Source organism: Gopherus evgoodei, chromosome 1 (genome assembly GCF_007399415.2).
Source record: "Gopherus evgoodei ecotype Sinaloan lineage chromosome 1, rGopEvg1_v1.p, whole genome shotgun sequence".
Classification (NCBI taxonomy): domain Eukaryota; kingdom Metazoa; phylum Chordata; order Testudines; family Testudinidae; genus Gopherus; species Gopherus evgoodei.
The window spans coordinates 157,952,016-157,969,158 of record NC_044322.1 but is presented as its reverse complement, the minus strand read 5'-3'; positions in this window follow the sequence as shown (position 1 = coordinate 157,969,158).

The window sequence follows — 17,143 nt, the reverse complement described above, 5'->3', positions numbered from 1 at the left end:
TTCTCTTTTCTCTTGAATAGAACATTGTGCCTCTCTTCCTGTTTGTGTCTTCAGTGTCTGTTTCCTCTCTTTTTTCAGCCTTTTTGGCTTCCTGTCCCTCTATATGTGTCTTCTATGCTTTCTTTCACTCCTTTAATTTATATTCCCAGTATTACACAGCACACTACTTCTCTTTTCTAAAGTCTCCCATCAATCCCTCTTGTGATCTCTCCTGTCTGAGGCCATGTCTACATCTAAAACTTTACAGCGCTGGTTGTTATAGCTGTATTAGTACAGCTGTATAGGGCCAGCGCTGCAGAGTGGCCACACCTACTGCTAGCAGCGCTGCAAGTGCTGTTAGATGTGGCCACACTGCAGCGCTGTTGGGAGTGATGCATTGTGGGCGGCTATCCCACAGGGCACCTCGTCCCAAAGCGGCGCTGGGGCTTGTGGGAAGGGGAAGGAAGTGTGATTGTCCTTCTGCTTCCTGTTCCTGTTCCTGTTCCAACGGCCAGCGTTGCTTTGGTACACATGCGGAGCACTGTGGCAGCATTGTGACTCTAAAGCGGTTTTTCTGCATTATCTTTCAAGAATGGATCCTCAGGTACTGAATACCGTACTAATGACTATTGCCAGCACATCTCGCCTTACTGTTGATCTAATCCTTAGGCTGCTAAATGTGCGTGTGACTGACATTGAGGAGTGGGACAATGGTACTGAATCGCATCAATATGCAGACAGTACAGTGCTAGTGGCAATAACAGACATGCTCTGCTCCGTGGAGCGGCGCGTTTGGGCTCGGGAAACCAGCACTGAGTGGTGGGATCACATCGTCCTGCAGTCATGGGATGACGAGCAGTGGCTGCAGAACTTTCGTATGAGGAAAGCCACTTTCATGGCACTTTGTGATGATCTCGCCCCCAACCTGCGGCGCATGAACACGAGATTTAGAGATGCCCTTTCTGTGGAGAAGCGGGTGGCTATTGCAATCTGGAAGCTGGCAACTCCAGACTGTTTCCGATCGGTGGCGAACCAGTTCGGAGTGGGAAAGTCCACCGTTGGAATGGTGCTGATGCAAGTTTGCAGGGCCATTAATCGAACACTGACAAGAAAAACCGTGACTCTTGGGAACGTGCAGGACATTTTAGATGGCTTTGCAGAAATGGGCTTCCCTAACTGTGGAGGGGCAGTAGATGGGACGCATATTCCTATTATCTCTCCACCCCACCTGGCATCGGAGTACATTAATCGCAAGGGGTACTTCTCTGTGGTTCTGCAAGCGCTTGTGGATCACCGTGGGCATTTCACTGACATTTACTCTGGATGGCCTGGAAAGGTGCACGATGCACGCATATTTAGGAACAGTGCCCTGTTCAGGAGGCTTAGGGCCGGGACCTTTTTCCCAGATCACAAGATAACAGTAGGGGAAGTGGAAATGCCCATTGTGATTCTGGGAGACCCCGCTTACCCATTAATGCCATGGCTCATGAACCATACACGGGGAAGCTTGACAGGAGCAAGGAACGGTTCAACTACAGGTTGAGCCGCTGTAGAATGACTGTGGAGCGTGCTTTTGGCCGTTTGAAAGCCCGCTGGCGCAGTCTTTTCGGGAAGCTAGATTTGATGGAAAGCAGCATTACCGCTGTTATATGCGCGTGCTGCACCCTCCATAATATTTGTGAAGGGAAGGGTGAAAGGTTCAGTGAGGAATGGACCTCCGAGGTTAGACGTTTGGAGAATGAGTTTGCTCAGCCAGAGAGCAGGGCTAACAGGGAGGCCCAGGAAAGGGCTTCAAGGATTAGGGATGCTATAAGGGAGCAATTTGATGCTGAGAGCCAGCAGTAATGATTGGTGCATGTGTTGTGCTTTGCTTTACATTGCTGTGTATAATTAACCATTTCTATCACCAATAAAACATAGGGAAAGAAATACAAACCAAATCCTTTTATTTGTCATACAGTAAAAAACAGGAAAGGGGGTATGGGTAGTTCACCGTACATTCAGATGTTTTAATATTTCCTATTTTACTCAATTGAAACCGCCTGATGCAAGTCACCGTTGCTTTGCTGCAGGACGATTGGGGTGGAGTGCACTGGGTAAGAATTAAACATATCTTGGTTACTAGGTGACCTAATAGGTGTTGAGGGCAGCTGATGATAATAAGGAACTGGGTGCTGCATAAAGCTATTTTGAGGATACACAGGGGGACAAGTAACAGTGCTTTGGGAAGGCTGTGGGATATCACGGTTTATATTTGTCTGCATGGCTACAAGAGACTCAAAAGACTTGGTTTGCCGAGACAGGAGTCTCATCATCTGCCTGGCTATTCTTTTGGCAGACAATTCCTGTCTCCTGCTTTCAGTCAGCCTCCATTCCTGTAAACTCTGCCTCCATTCCTGTTCACTTTTTCTCCACTCCTCAGTCTTCCTACTTTCCCTGTTGTAGTGGTTCAGAACGGTCTTGATCAGCTCCTCTTTTGATTTCCTAGGATTGCGCCTCAAATTCTGCAATCTACGTGAGGCTGGTGACACAGCTGCATTACTCGAGTTGCCTAGAAAAAGTAGAGACAGAGACATGTAAAACACAGGGCATCATTGTTTATTATCAACTTTTGAAGGACACTGTAAACTGTAGGTAGCATCCCTCTCACATACCTCACATAACACTGTAGACTTCAAGAAAGCTGACATGTCTAGCAGTGGGGTGAGTACTTTTGCTTAAAATTCTCCCATGTTAGTGGGATGTCTTGGTTCCTGCTTGGAAGGGGGGCCGGGTGAGTAAAAAGCACCCCGCAGGGCAGGTTTCCCGCTTGGAAGGGGGGGTGGTGGACGGACAGAGCACACAGCAGGGCAGGTTTCCAGCTTGGAAGGGGGGATAGGCGAGGAAGAAGCACCCCGCAGGACACGTTTCCCGCTTGGAAGGGGGGGTGGTGGACGGACAGAGCACCCCGCAGGACACGTTCCCGCTTGGAAGGGGGGGTGGTGGACGGACAGAGCACACAGCAGGGCAGGTTTCCAGCTTGGAAGGGGGGATAGGCGAGGAAGAAGCACCCCGCAGGACACGTTTCCCGCTTGGAAGGGGGGGTGGTGGACGGACAGAGCACACAGCAGGGCAGGTTTCCAGCTTGGAAGGGGGGGATAGGGCGAGGAAGAAGCACCCCGCAGGACACGTTTCCCGCTTGGAAGGGGGGGGGTGGACGGGACAGAGCACCCCGCAGGACACGTTTCCCGCGTGGAAGGGGGGGTGGTGGACGGACAGAGCACACAGCAGGGCAGGTTTCCAGCTTGGAAGGGGGGATAGGCGAGGAAGAAGCACCCCGCAGGACACGTTTCCCGCTTGGAAGGGGGGGTGGTGGACGGACAGAGCACCCCGCAGGACACGTTTCCCGCTTGGAAGGGGGGGTGGTGGACGGACAGAGCACACAGCAGGGCAGGTTTCCAGCTTGGAAGGGGGGATAGGCGAGGAAGAAGCACCCCGCAGGACACGTTTCCCGCTTGGAAGGGGGGGAAGAAGCACTCCGTCTGGATGCCTACGTGCTGGGAAGGGCGGGGGGGGGGGTTTGGTGGATTGGGGCAGAGGAAACAGAGCGCCTTGCGCTGGGGAGCCGTGCTTCTAGGTACCTGCCCTCAATTATCCCTAAACTATCCACAGGCTTTCATAATGCCAGACATATCACTGCTGCGTGTTACCAAGGAAGAGCGGGAGGGTCTTCTACAGGAATGCGGATACCGCCCTGGCCCCTATGCAGCTCGCCTGTGTGCGGCCATGGTCCCCCCACCCCTCGCTGCACAGTGGATCGGACGAGTTAGCATGAACGGGACAGGGACCACGGTGGCTCTACCTATAAATTTGTTAAAGCACATTGCACAAGATCTAGCTGCAACTTTTCAAGAGATTACTCAGGCAGATTACACAGATGTCATAGATCAAATCAATAGGCTATTCCTCGTTTAGGCATGCATGCAGTCAGCCATAACGAGAATCCTGCTAGCACAAAGCATTGCAATCTACTTACCACGAGCACGATCCTCAGCTTCCTCATCAACGTCCGCTTCCAGCTGCTGGGACTGGCTAGTCTCCTCAGGGCTAGAGAAGAGCTCCTGGCTGCCTGTGTCCTGAGACTCCGGGGTGTCCCCCTCAACGCCAGTAGTATCACTGTATTCATCCTCTACACCATCCCCCACGTCTCCCTGCTCTGAACTCTCCATCGTGCTTCTAGGATTCACGGTGGGGTCACACCCAAGAATGGCATCCAGCTCCTTGTAAAACCTGCAGGTTGTGGGGGCTGCTCCTGAGCGTCGGTTTCCCTCACGGGCTTTGCAGTATGCACTCCTCAACTCCTTAATTTTTACTCTGCATTGCAAGGCGTCCCGTTCGTAGCCCCTTCTCATCATGGACTGCGATATCTGACCATAGGTATCGTAGTTTCTCCTTCTAGAGCGCAGCTGTGTTTGAACAGCCTCATCTCCCCACACACTAATTAGATCCTGCAGCTCTGCATTGGTCCATGCTGGGGCTCGTTTGTTGCGTGGAGGCATGGTCGCTGAATGATTGATTGATTAATTGCTCTCCACGCCTGACTGAGCAAACAGGAAGGTGATTTTTGAAATTTCCCGGGGCATTTAAAGGAGGGGTCAGGTGAGCACAGGGCAGAGGAGTTTTCTTGATTACCAGAGAGGTATCCTCAGGTATGCTGGGATACCTGCTTATTCCACGGAGGTCAAGAAAAGCGCTGGTGAGTGTCTACATTGCATTACCAGCGCTGGATCACCAGCGCTGGATCCTCTACACCCGAGACAAAACGGGAGTACGGCCAGCGCTGCAAACAGGGAGTTGCAGCGCTGGTGATGCCCTGCAGATGTGGACACTCTCAAAGTTGCAGCGCTGTAACTCCCTCACCAGCGCTGCAACTTTCTGATGTAGACAAGCCCTGAGTCCCCTCATACATCCATACACACCCCTTCCTTACACTCCCTCGGCTGCCCCGTCTCATAAATGGGAAGTGAACACTGGCCTGTCCCTCTTGGGACAGAGGTGATTGCTGGTACTCTTAACAGGGTGCTGTTTCTGAATACTGAGACAGAGACTCAGCAGCAAATAGTCACAGTTCCATAGACTCAGATGGAATTATGACAGTTTACATCAGCTGAGGATTTGCCCCTCTGTCTTCCCACTGTGACGAAATGGGAATGTTCTTAATGTTTTCTCTGAATGCTGTGTGGGTGCCCCAGTTTCCCCTATGCCTTTTTTAAGTATTTAGGTGGTGGGATAAGGGTGTGTGATTGTTGCAGAGCCCTAAAGAGCAGGTGTGATGCCTTCTGCACAGAGAATGGCCGACATCCTGTCTCCTGGCAACCGATGGCCTGGGCCTAGAGCCAGATTAAGACCTTTAGAGGCCCTCAGCACTGAAAAGATTATGGTGGCCCCCCTCCATATGCAATTCAAAATAAAAACAATACTATACTGTAAAATAAAATTTTATTTTTCGAAATGACACAAAACTTACATATAAGCTGAAATTAAAATAGCTTCTTTCTAGATTTTCTGATTGCAAAATTCTGGATAAGTTCATCGAAGCTGACTCGATGAAGCATGTCTGCTTCCATACGCAATAGGGAAAGTGAATCAAATCTGTCCTGACACATTGTTGTTCTCCGAGGGTTTTTATTCTTTCATTTGAGAAAAAGAGCGTTCTGCTGAGCAATTAGTAATCATCAATGTTAGAAAAATACATAGTGTGATCTCTACATTTGGAAATACACATTGTATTCCATCTTTTAATATTGTGTCATGAAGATCAATGGGACTGAATTTCATTTTTCTTGTTTCATTAAACTTTGTGCGCATATAACAGTGGAACTGCCATACTTCACCACAGAGGTTCGTGTTCAAGTCAACAGGGTATGAGTCAACTAGCTTTTGGGAACCTTGTGAATATTGTTCATCGGATAAGTCCATATCATTTAGAAAAGAAAATCTACTTGATACTTCTTTGTACGCTTCACCTCTCCTCTTCATATGAGCTTCAAGCGTATCAATTATATCAATTTAAAAAAAAAACACTTTTTTTTTTTTGGTGTCCCCTGCTTTGCTGGTGCCCTAAGCATGTGCTTAGTCTGCCTGTTGGGTAATCCAGCCCTGCCTGGGCCCCTCCTCCTTTGCAAGGTGCTAACTGAAGGTGTTGGAGAACAAAGAGATCAGGTGGCATCCTGGCCCGGGAAAGAGACAAAGGCCAGAGGAAGGGCTGGAGGGAGTTTCAGTTTAGAGCTGGCTGGGGAAATGGAGGAAGGCGTAGAACTTGGTTCTGGGCTCCCTAACCCCCCCCCCGCATGATGGACCTGACTGAGGGGTCCTGTTCTCTGTACCTACAAACCCTGTTTTAGACTGTGTTCCTGTCGTCTAATAAACCTTCTGTTTTACTGGCTGGCTGAGAGTCACATCTGACTATGGAGTTGGAGTGCAGGGCCCTCTGGCTTCCCCAGGAGCACCACCTGTGCAGACTCACTGTGGGAAGCACACAGTGTGAAAAGGGGACACTGAATGCTCCGAGATCAGGCCCAGGAAGGTTGAAGCTGTGTAAGCTTCTGGCCCTGGAGACAATATGTTTACAGAGAGGAGACATGCTCCCCCAGAGTCTTTACTGGCTTCATATGGAGTAGTTCCAGAGCCTCACCTGGTGACTCCATGACACCTCCACTTGGAACCTTCTCTGATTCGGGAGAAGTCACATTGTCTCACTGTGTTCTTCCTACTCCAGAGATGCCTGGCTGGTCTGAGGATAGGGGCTGGGGATTTCAGTACTGTATCCCTCCCTCAGCCTCCTGGATGCTGAGATTGAGAAGGTCTTTACTACTCTATCCTCCCCCCTCCACCCACCCTCCTGTTTGCATTTTTTGAATCCTTTCCTCTTCTGTAATGAGCTCTGGTACATGTCTTTGAAGCAGTGAGAGCAGACCAAACTCCTTCACTATGTGATAGCTTGGCAAAGCTCAGAGAATCAGCGGAGGCACTGAAGCTCTTTCTGTGTAGCCTAAGGAGGGGACAGCACTGCACCTGTTTAAACTCGGTCTCTATCTGGGTTTGTTAGCAGCCATAAATAAAAGTTTAGATTCTGCAAAAGTTGGTGGCACTCATTCAAGACAATGCTTTATTTGTAGGAGGTGCGTGGACTTCACCTAAGCGAGAAACAGGGCCAACACTGGGAAACTAGAAACTGAGCCTGGAAAACCCCAAAGGACCAATTTCAGTACACTTACATAAGAAAACACAATCTTGCTTCTGTAAAAGTTCAGACCCCAAATACTGTCTCCAGCTGCATTGTTGTATGTTTCTGGTATTCCACCCACATGCACACACTTGGCATCTCAGAAGAAAAGGGCAAATATGCATTTCCTTGAGAGTAAACTACAAACTATTCTGTTGATGTGTCCAGTTCTTTATGGTGGAGGAGGGAGCCAAACAAAATGCTATTCTCAGAAAAAAAAGAAGGTCTGTAAATGAAATAGGAAGGATTGTTTGCGTAGAGGTCACTGACAGTTTTACCATTCAAGCAGAAACAGACTCAAAATGTTTTAAAATCAAAACCCAATCCCAGGATTTGAGGAACTAGAGCTCTAAGAAAAACACCAGATTGAAGACCAGTCAGTGGAAAAGATGAGCCTGGAACTCAGGACTTTCTGACCTTGTTTCGTAGACTGGAGTTGAATTATGTGAACTTTGAATTCTATGGAATTGTTGAAAATAACAATATCTTTGTCTTTTCTTGAGTTTCTGAGAAAATGTAGCAGTCAGTTCAGACATGCTTTGGAGCAATTCTCATGAAGTGGAACTGGTAGAGTGGGCTTGTCTCATTGAGGCCTAAGTACGATTTGTCGACAATTGTAAAAACTGCTAGCAGTGTGCACCACATCCTACTGTACATAAAAAAGGTTTGCTGTTCAAAGATGGGTAATTCAAGACAGACATTCACTGGGAAATAAAAAAGTACTCCTCTTCCCTAAGGGCTTCTTTTCATGCCAAATTCACTTTCAAACACCCAGCAATAGAGTGCTACACAGACACAGTGCTAGAGCTGCTCAGAATAAACTCTGCAAGCCCTCTTTTTCATGATGGGGAAAAGTGTTTGTTTTTAATCTCCCCATGTCCATTATTCTTGGCTGCTAATCCCAAACTTTACAAACAAATATTGTCCTCAGGGGAAAGTTAAGCATGCAGAATTTCATCCTGAAAGGTGAAAGTTTCTGAAAGCTAAGAAGAATTAAAAATAGATAGGGGGTTTCTAATGGAAATGCTCATACAACGTTAAGTGCCGTTACTCCTCCAGCTGTAATTCTTTGCTCAATCTGAGCTGGTACTGTTGGTTGAAAAAGAATTGAAGATGACTAGGAAGAAAAATAAGTTAAATCTGTGTCAGTGCTCTTACTTGGTTCATGACCTTAATAACAAAGAGTGCAAACATAGCTATAGATTGGTGAATAAAGAAACGTTGATACAGTTGGGAAGTTTGTTTGCCAGCAGTGTGAAGCTGGTCAAAAATGTTCTGACAGAAGTTTTTCCATCTGAAAATGCTCATTCAACAGAACCAAAACATTCTGTGGGAACATACTGATGTCATTGATTCCACTTTCAACATTAACTGGGCAGGTTTGTGGCCAGCTCGCTTGCCAGATGGATTATTCATGGGCTCTCAGGGTTCCTGGTATCCCCGAGTAGCTCTTTCCCTGGGCTGGCCAGCTTCTCTGTTTAATTGGTTCTTTGCCTACCTGCCAGGTCAGGGAACCAGGCAGCCCACCTGCACACCAGGCAGGAGAAGACAAGTTTCAGTTCTCCTGACATGGATTTACTTTCTTTAAAAAAAAAAAAAAAAAAAAAAAAAAACGCGGGGGAGGGGTTTAGACTTTTCACACCAAATCAGGATACTTCTTGTCCTTCCCCCCCCCCCCCATAAAACAAAAACCTCCATTTTTCACAGGAAAGAAATTCTGTTTTCTGCCCAGCTGTGTTTGGTGGGTTAGCAGCAATAACCAAAATTGAAGTTGTGAGGGAAAAACTATGGGGGCACACTGGCATATATTGCCATCTTCAATGACTTGCCATGATTATGACAAGTTATAGGGAAACTTCTGTCTACTGCAGACATTAAAGATAAAAAACACAAAATAAGTTATTTTGAAAGACAGCATTAATAATTCATGTCATGTGTACTTTCACCACCGAATGACCTAAAATTCACTGGCATTTTATCAAAACAGCCTGAGAAGCCGGTTTACAATGAGATTTCTGATAAGAAGGTTCCAGCTGCCTTGTGGTTGGTCTAACATTTTGTAGTTATTGTAAAGATTTTGGAAGAGTACATATATTTACACTGTGATCTCCTGGCCTGATGTCTTCCTTTTTTTGACTATAATTTTAAAAAGTGGCATATTTTGACATGTTTTGGAATCAGGACAAAATAATGAAAATGCTGATAGAGGATTTAATTGATAAAGAATTAAAAGATAGGAATATAACTAATGCCAGTCAACAGGATTTTATGAAAGTAGGTCTTGTCATGCAAAGCTGATTTCATTCTTTGGTGAAATTACAAGTTTGGTTGATAAAAATAACTGCATAGATATAATATGCTTTAGACTTTTGTAAGGTTATTTGATTTAGTACTGCACAACATTCCAGTGAAAGAAATGACACGATACAACATCAGTGAAACATACCTTAAATGGATTAAATGGAATTGGCTAATTGACAGATCCCAAAAAATAGTTGTCAATGGGGAGTTATCATTGAATGGAGGGTTCTGCGGGGATTGGTACTAGGCCAACACAGTGAAGAATTTTCATCAATGATCTGGAAGTAACTGTAAAATCACTTCTGATAAAATTTGTAGACGACAAAGATCGGCGGAGTGGTAAATGATGTTGACAGACAGTCATACAGAGCAATCCAGATTGCTTGATAAACTGGGCCCAATCAAACAAAATGACTTATAACACAACCAAATGCAAAGTTATACATCTGGGAACAAGGAATTCAGGTCATACCTTAGAATAGGGGACTGCAGCCTGGAAAACAGGACTGACAGGGGTTTGGGGCCATAGCACACAACCAACTGAACATGAGCTCAGTGTCGTGGCAAAAAAGCAAATATGATCTTTGGATGTATAAACAGAGGAGTTGTGAGTACAAGGAGGGAGATGATTTAATCTCTATGGTGCTGGTGATGCCAATACTGAAATATTGCATACAGTTCTGGTGTCCACATTTTAAAAAGATAGTAGAAACATTGGACAGCCACAAAAATTATTTGAGGGCTGGAGAAGAAGCCTTTTAGTAAGGGACATAAAGAGCTTAGTTTGTTTGGCTTATCAGAAAGATCAAGAGGAACTTGATTACAGTGTACAAGTGCCTTCATGGGAAGAGAATATGGAGTTCTCACGGACTCTTTAATCTAGCAGACAAAGGCAGAACAAGAACCGATGTCTGGAAGCTGAAGCCAGAAAAATTAAAAATGAGAAATTAAGCACAAATTTTTAAGTGTAACGGTGATCAACAGTTGGAACAAACTATCAAGGGAAATGGTGGATTCTCCATGTTTGGATGTCTTCAGGTCCAGACTAGATGCCTTTCTGGAAGGTATGCTTTAGCCAAACACAAGTGACTGGGCTCAGTACAGAGGTAACTAGATAATGACATGAAGTGTTGATATACAGAAGATCAGCCTGCATGATCTCATGGTCCTTGCTGGCCTTAAACTCTGAATATGACTGTAAGACTGAGAAAAACGTGCACTACAGTTAAACCACTGACTGAATCTTCTTTTACCAATGTTTAGTACAACACAAAGATGGCAGCATAGTTCTGTTGGCAGCCTGTAACAAAATGCATGTTTTTAAAAAAATATATTGGCTAGCTTGGCAATCCTGTGTTGACTTGTGGTTTCTGGTGAGTGAAGAAAACACTAGAAATAGAAGACTCGCCGATCTAGATGGAGTGGAAGGATGGGCCAGTGGTTAGGGCACTAGCTTTTTGTCTTTGGAGATCTGGGTTTAACACTCTGCTCTGCCACAGACTTCTTTCGTGACTACTGAGCAACTCATGTAGTCTCTCTGGCCGAGATCCACAAAGGTATTTAGGGTCCTAATTTGAAATCAGTGGACTTTAGGAGCCTAATTATCTCAGTGTGCCTCAGTTTTCCATCTGTAAAATGGGGGTAATAGCACAGTAGGCAGATTAAATATATGTGCCATCATAAGCTCTGTAGTGTAGCCATAGCTTAAGATACCAATGGAGTTCTGTGATGTTACTGACATAAACTGTGACCATATAGATCATTGTTGCAACCAAGGTCCTACAGTTGCACCAAATCTTATACAAAGGAGGTCCAGTAAGGTGTCTATGGTAAGGTTATGATTTGCTGGTTGTGATTATGCTATATGTATGTAAGCAGAGTCAGAATGAGCTCTACCCTGACATCTGGTGGTGAATTATGGCGACTGTGGAAAAGAATTTCAGGGGCTGATCTTGATTGCATAGGCACACCCACCCCGCCTAGCATAGTCCACAGTAGCCTAAAATGGTCACTTTGATAGCTGTGAGAGCCTCAATTTCTCTGTTATTGGGGCAGGAGGAATAAAGTGTTGTTAGTCCCTCATTCACATAATCAGAGTATGAACCTGTTTTATGACAGAGGATCTCACCATCAACTAAGTAGCACTCGCTAGACAAGGGACATGGGTTCCAAAACCTAGTGAACTGAGAGAGATTAGGGATTGGTGTGTGTACCTGATAGTATGGGTCCCTTTTGAGGGCCTGGAACATCAATTGTATCTCCTCCTTGCTCCACTGTTGAAGAGTAGAGCTAATTTTGATTCCCTTAGGAATCCATCTAGAGACTGCTGAGCTGAGTTCACTTTGGGCCAATGGTGCACTAGCACTGGGGCTCCCCTGCTACAAGCTGAAATCACTAAAAGAGCTAAACTTACTGAGCTGAGTGCTGTATTAACTAGTGGGGGAGCCTGAAGATCTATTGCTAAGCAGCTAGCAGAGCAGTTTGCAGCATCATTAGAGCAGCCCACGAAACAGTGAGCGGAGCAGAGCGGAGCTGAGCTGAGCAAATTGTGGGACCGTTGGAGCGGCCTACGGAACAGCGAGTGAGCAAAGTGGAGCGGTTTGTGGGGACGGGTGGAGCGGCTCACGGGTCGGCTGTAGAAGCGGCGCAGCTGGTGGAGTGAAGCCAGTTGTGGTGAAGGCTACAGCAGAACTCCACGAAGAGATGGTGTAGTCTGCCCCGACCCACGTAAGGTGCCCCTTAACACCCTGTGCCCCCCCCATTTCCACCCAGGCTCGGGGGGTAAAACTCTGCAGATAAACTTTTTGAACCCACGGACGGAGACTTTGAGGTCGTTGGACTTTGGGGTGATCGGACTTAAGACCCTAAGGGGAAAAGGACACTGTCAAAACTTACTTGGTGGGTCTTCTGCTCATGGCTTATGTTATGAATCTTGTTTGTGGTGTTCCCCAATATGATGCCACATTGCTTCCTTCCTTTATTAAAAGGATGTTGCTACACTCAGACTCTGTGCTTGCAAGAGGAGAAGTATTGCCTCCTAGAGGCGCCTGGGGGGGGTGGTATGTAATTGTCCCAGATCACTGGGTGGGGGCTCAAGCCGGTTTTGCATTGCATTATTGAAAAGGAACTCCTGGATACTGAACCTGGCCCTTGTTGCTGCCAACTCAGAGGGGCAGAAGGGTTACATGTATGTGTGTATCATTTTTGTAGTTAAAGTTGTGAATATTGGCTATGTACTTGTACCTCAATGTGTTCTGAGTCTAAGAAGCCTCAGTGAAGCATTTGGTCAGCTTCATTACGTGCCCAATCAAGAAACACTTAACTGACAATGGACTTTGGGAGACATCAATCCACATCTGAGCTTTCCTGGGAACGTTCAAACTAGCATGTAAACAATGGCATTGGCCTGTAAAGAACTGAGTCATGCATGGACATGTGACTTGCCCATGTGACTCCAAACTCCATCTTGCTGCTGTGATCTTCCACTGGGCAGAGGATATAAAAGACCCTGAAAACTCCTCTATTTTGTCTTCAATCCTGCTTCTTACTTCTGGAGGAACCTTTCTACAAACTGAAGCTCTGAACAAGGAACTGAATGACCCATCCCAGCTGGGGATGTACTCCAGAGACTTGATTTGAACCTGCAGTTTATTCCATCACTGCTACAAGCCTGAACCAAGAACTTTGCCATTGTTGTATGTAATTGATAACTTTCACCACTTTTAGCTCTCATTTATATTTTCTTCTTTTTATGAATAAACCTTTAGATTTTATATTCTAAAGGATTGACAACAGCGTGATTTGTGGGTAAGATCTGATTTGTATATTGATCTTTGTCTCGGGCTTGGTCCTTTGGGATTGGGAGAACTTTTTTTCTTTTACTGGGGTACTGGTTTTCATAACCATCTGCCCCCATAATGAGCGGCACTGGTGGTGATACTGGGAAACTGGAGTATCTAAGGGAATTGCTTGTATGACTTATGGTTAGCCAGTGGGGTAAAACCGAAGTCTTTTTTGTTTGGCTAGTTTGGTTGCCTTGGTGTGCAAAGGAACCCCAGCCTTGGGCTGCAACTGCCCTGAACTAAGTAATTTGTCCTGAATTGATACTCTCAATTGGGTCCCACCAAAGCCAGCAGCATTACAAGTTTAATGGGGCTTTGTGCAGACACGAGGGTCTGTTTCTGCAGAAGTAGGTGCTGGTCTGCAGCCTAAATCAGGAGAACTAAGGGCATGTCTACACAGCCCCGCAGTGCAGACTGAAGTGCTATGCTGTAACTCTCCTGTGTGGAGACTGAAGGTGTGAATGTAAAGGTCCCAAGTTTGCACTAACGTGCTCTTCAAAGAGGACTACATTAGTGTGAATTAAGGCCCTTTAAGTTTGCACCTGCAGCATCCTCATGGGGAGTTCCAGCACAGCACTTTGGTGTGCACTGCTACTCACTCCTCCATAGTCTGAACTCTACAGTAGTGTAGACGTAGCCTTAGGCTCTGCTGCAGCATTGTTTATGGTAAGTTTCAAAACACGATATAAGGCATAGAAGCATTTGAAGAGGTGTTCTATAGAAGGGTCACGTGGAAGTTTAATGATAAAGAAGCTAATAGCTTGTGGCTGTTATTTAAATTCCCTCTGTTGCTGGACAAACGGTAGATATGATGTTCAACTTCACACATGTAGTTATAGGTTATTTATTACGCAAATTAGGAGAACATTAAACTCTTAGAATCCTGGTAAAGTGCTTTTGAGGGCCTCTGATGGAAGATGGTGTATCAGAGTTTGATTGTGCACCCAGCGAAATTAGTGCTAACGCTCCCAATGGCTTAAATGGCACAAGATCAGCCACCACGTGAATAAAGCATGATGACTATTAATAATGGAAAATCAAGTTCTAATAAAATCCCTTTGACACAGTGCAAATGGCCATTGAAATGAGAGAGCATTGGGAGTCTTAGTTATTGGAGTGGGAAGAGGGAAAGTATTTTGAGATAGAAAGGAATAAATGTCATAGGTAAACATTTAATAGTATTTGACTAGGAGGAGGATGGATTTGGATCACTTAGTAACAATGTATTCTGCCTTGGGGCTTTCAAACTGGTTTTACTAGTCATGCCATGCACCCCTTTCACTCTCCTGTGAACATGAGTGTATTTCTTAGAATCTGCCTTAAGAGCTACATTGATGGGGATTTGTATGTCTCTCTCTTCCATCTAGCCAAACAATTTCAGCATCAGACATATGCCAGATCAGAACATGGAATTAAAATAATCTTTTTAATGAAGGAAGAAGCAGCTTGCCTTGAAGACAATTTAGAACAGGCTTTATCTGAGGCTGCATTGCCTTGATCCCTCCGTCCGACTTTCTAGAGCAGCATTACAGTGCTTCATGAAGGGGTTTGAAATGAGAAGTAGGTGAGACTTTCCCTTCGGTAACAGGGATCCATGCCTGAGACAGATATATTTGACTAAACGTGACAAACAAAATCAGGGCTTGTTTTATTGGAAACATAAATATGGTAACTAATAAGGACAAAAAAACTGAATAAACAACTCAGTCTTGTATCCTTCTGATGGTAACAAAATAGTAACCTAAGATTTGCAGCCAGAAAGAGAAGACATAACCCAAACAAATATATCAAACTAGCAAAAGCAAGCTGTCACCATTCAGTACTCGCTACACACTGTACAGTAATCTAATCAAATAAAATAATTAACTTAACAAGACTATTAAGAAGAATTGCTACATCTCCAGATAATAGGTGTGGCCTTTTCTAAAGGAAGGTGCTTTTAGAAAAGGTACATATGTGTAAGGCATAATAGTGGCATAGGGGCTGGTAAAGCCAACATATCTGATCTGACAGATAATAACAAAACAACTGCAGGACGCTGTACTGGACCATTCAGAAATGGACATATTTACAACTTTTGTTCACATTTGTAGGGTATCTAGTTCAACATTATAGCTTTTGATCAATATAGCTCCAGATGTCAGTAAAAACAAAATACAGACAGACTTTGGACTGCTGAGAAGATCCAATGTCTAGGTCAGGAAGAAAAAGAAAAAGGCTATTGGAAGTAGTTTATGGCGCCCTTCTAATCTTGTCTGCAAAATATTGTGTAACTCCTCAAGCTTGCAGCTGGGGAACAGCTCCGGTTAAAGACATCATTGTGCAATGTGTTCAGGCTGAAGCTAGACTAACCAAAACCCGCAAAGAACAGAGTTCAGTATAACTCAGAATTTCTTCCAGAGACCTTAAGAGACCAAGCATTGCATATTTTGTCCATCAAATCCTCTTGTTTCATAACCAAAACCAACCAACAAAATCTCAACCTATATAACACTTTCTTGTGCCATCTGTTGCCTCCACATGTCGTCTTTTACACTGTTATCACAGACAACAGGCAGGCAACACAGTGGCAACATGAAATTCATATTCTTTAAACTACAGTGGAACCTCAGCGTTATGAACACCTCAGGAATGGAGGTTGTTCATAACTCTGAACAAAACATTACGGTTGTTCTTTCAGAAGTTTACAACTGAACATTGACTTCATACAGCTTTGAAGATTTACTATGCAGAGAAGAAAAATGCTACTTTCCCTTTATTTTTTTTAGTAGTTTGTTTAACGCAGTACTGTGCTTTTTTTTGTTTTTGTTTTTTTTTGGTCTCTACTGCTGCCTGACTGCATACTTCTGGTTCCAAATGAGGTGTGTGTTGAGTGGTCAGTTCATAACTATGGTGTCAGAACTCTGAGGTTCTATTGTAGTCATAAATACACCAGGCTTCTCTCTTGCTCACATTGAGCACACATCTATCACTCTCTTTTTAAAGCTCATGGACAAATCAATTTAAAAATTAAAGTATTTAAATGTCTCTCTTCTTCCCATATGCTTACAGCACGGTGTGCTTGCTAAAGGATCCCCATCCTGTTAAAATCTGAGAGCAAATCTAGTTTGCCTTAAAGTGAGTGCTAATTGGGGCTTGTGCTAGACCCAGAGCAGACTGAGTCGGTGCAATCTTCCTACAAAAAAGTGGGTCGGTGTTGTAATCTGTTGGTAGAATAACAGAAGTGTAGGGCTGGAAGGGACCTCAAGAGGAGATCTATTCCATCCCCCAGTGTTGAGGCACAAGTTCTGACGGGTTCATCTAACTTGTTCTTACTGCATTGTTAGCCTAGTCATGACTATTGCTTCAGCATGATCCTACCCAGATCAGATCATCAGTTGGTTTTGTAATAGGCACAATGATGGAATGTGGCCACCAAATTTATTTTAATTTAACTAGGATTTGAAGATGAAAAGCCAGGGCACTAACCCACCTTTGCCACCTGGTGCAATATCCCCAGCATAGTTTGGAAAAGCAGGGTTATGATTCTTTCATTCAAATGGCATAAAGGTGGTACAATTCAGAATGGTGATGGATATAGAGGGAGTAAAATGCCCAAAGCAAACAAATTAATCCTCCTTCAAAACCCTACATGTTGGGAAAAATTAGTTGCTTTGATTTTTACATATTTCACTCGCAGGACCCCTGGCCATGGCATCTGTTTATTTCACCCAGTGCCGTCCTTAGGCATATGTTTCAAGGCATAGGGCACCTGAAA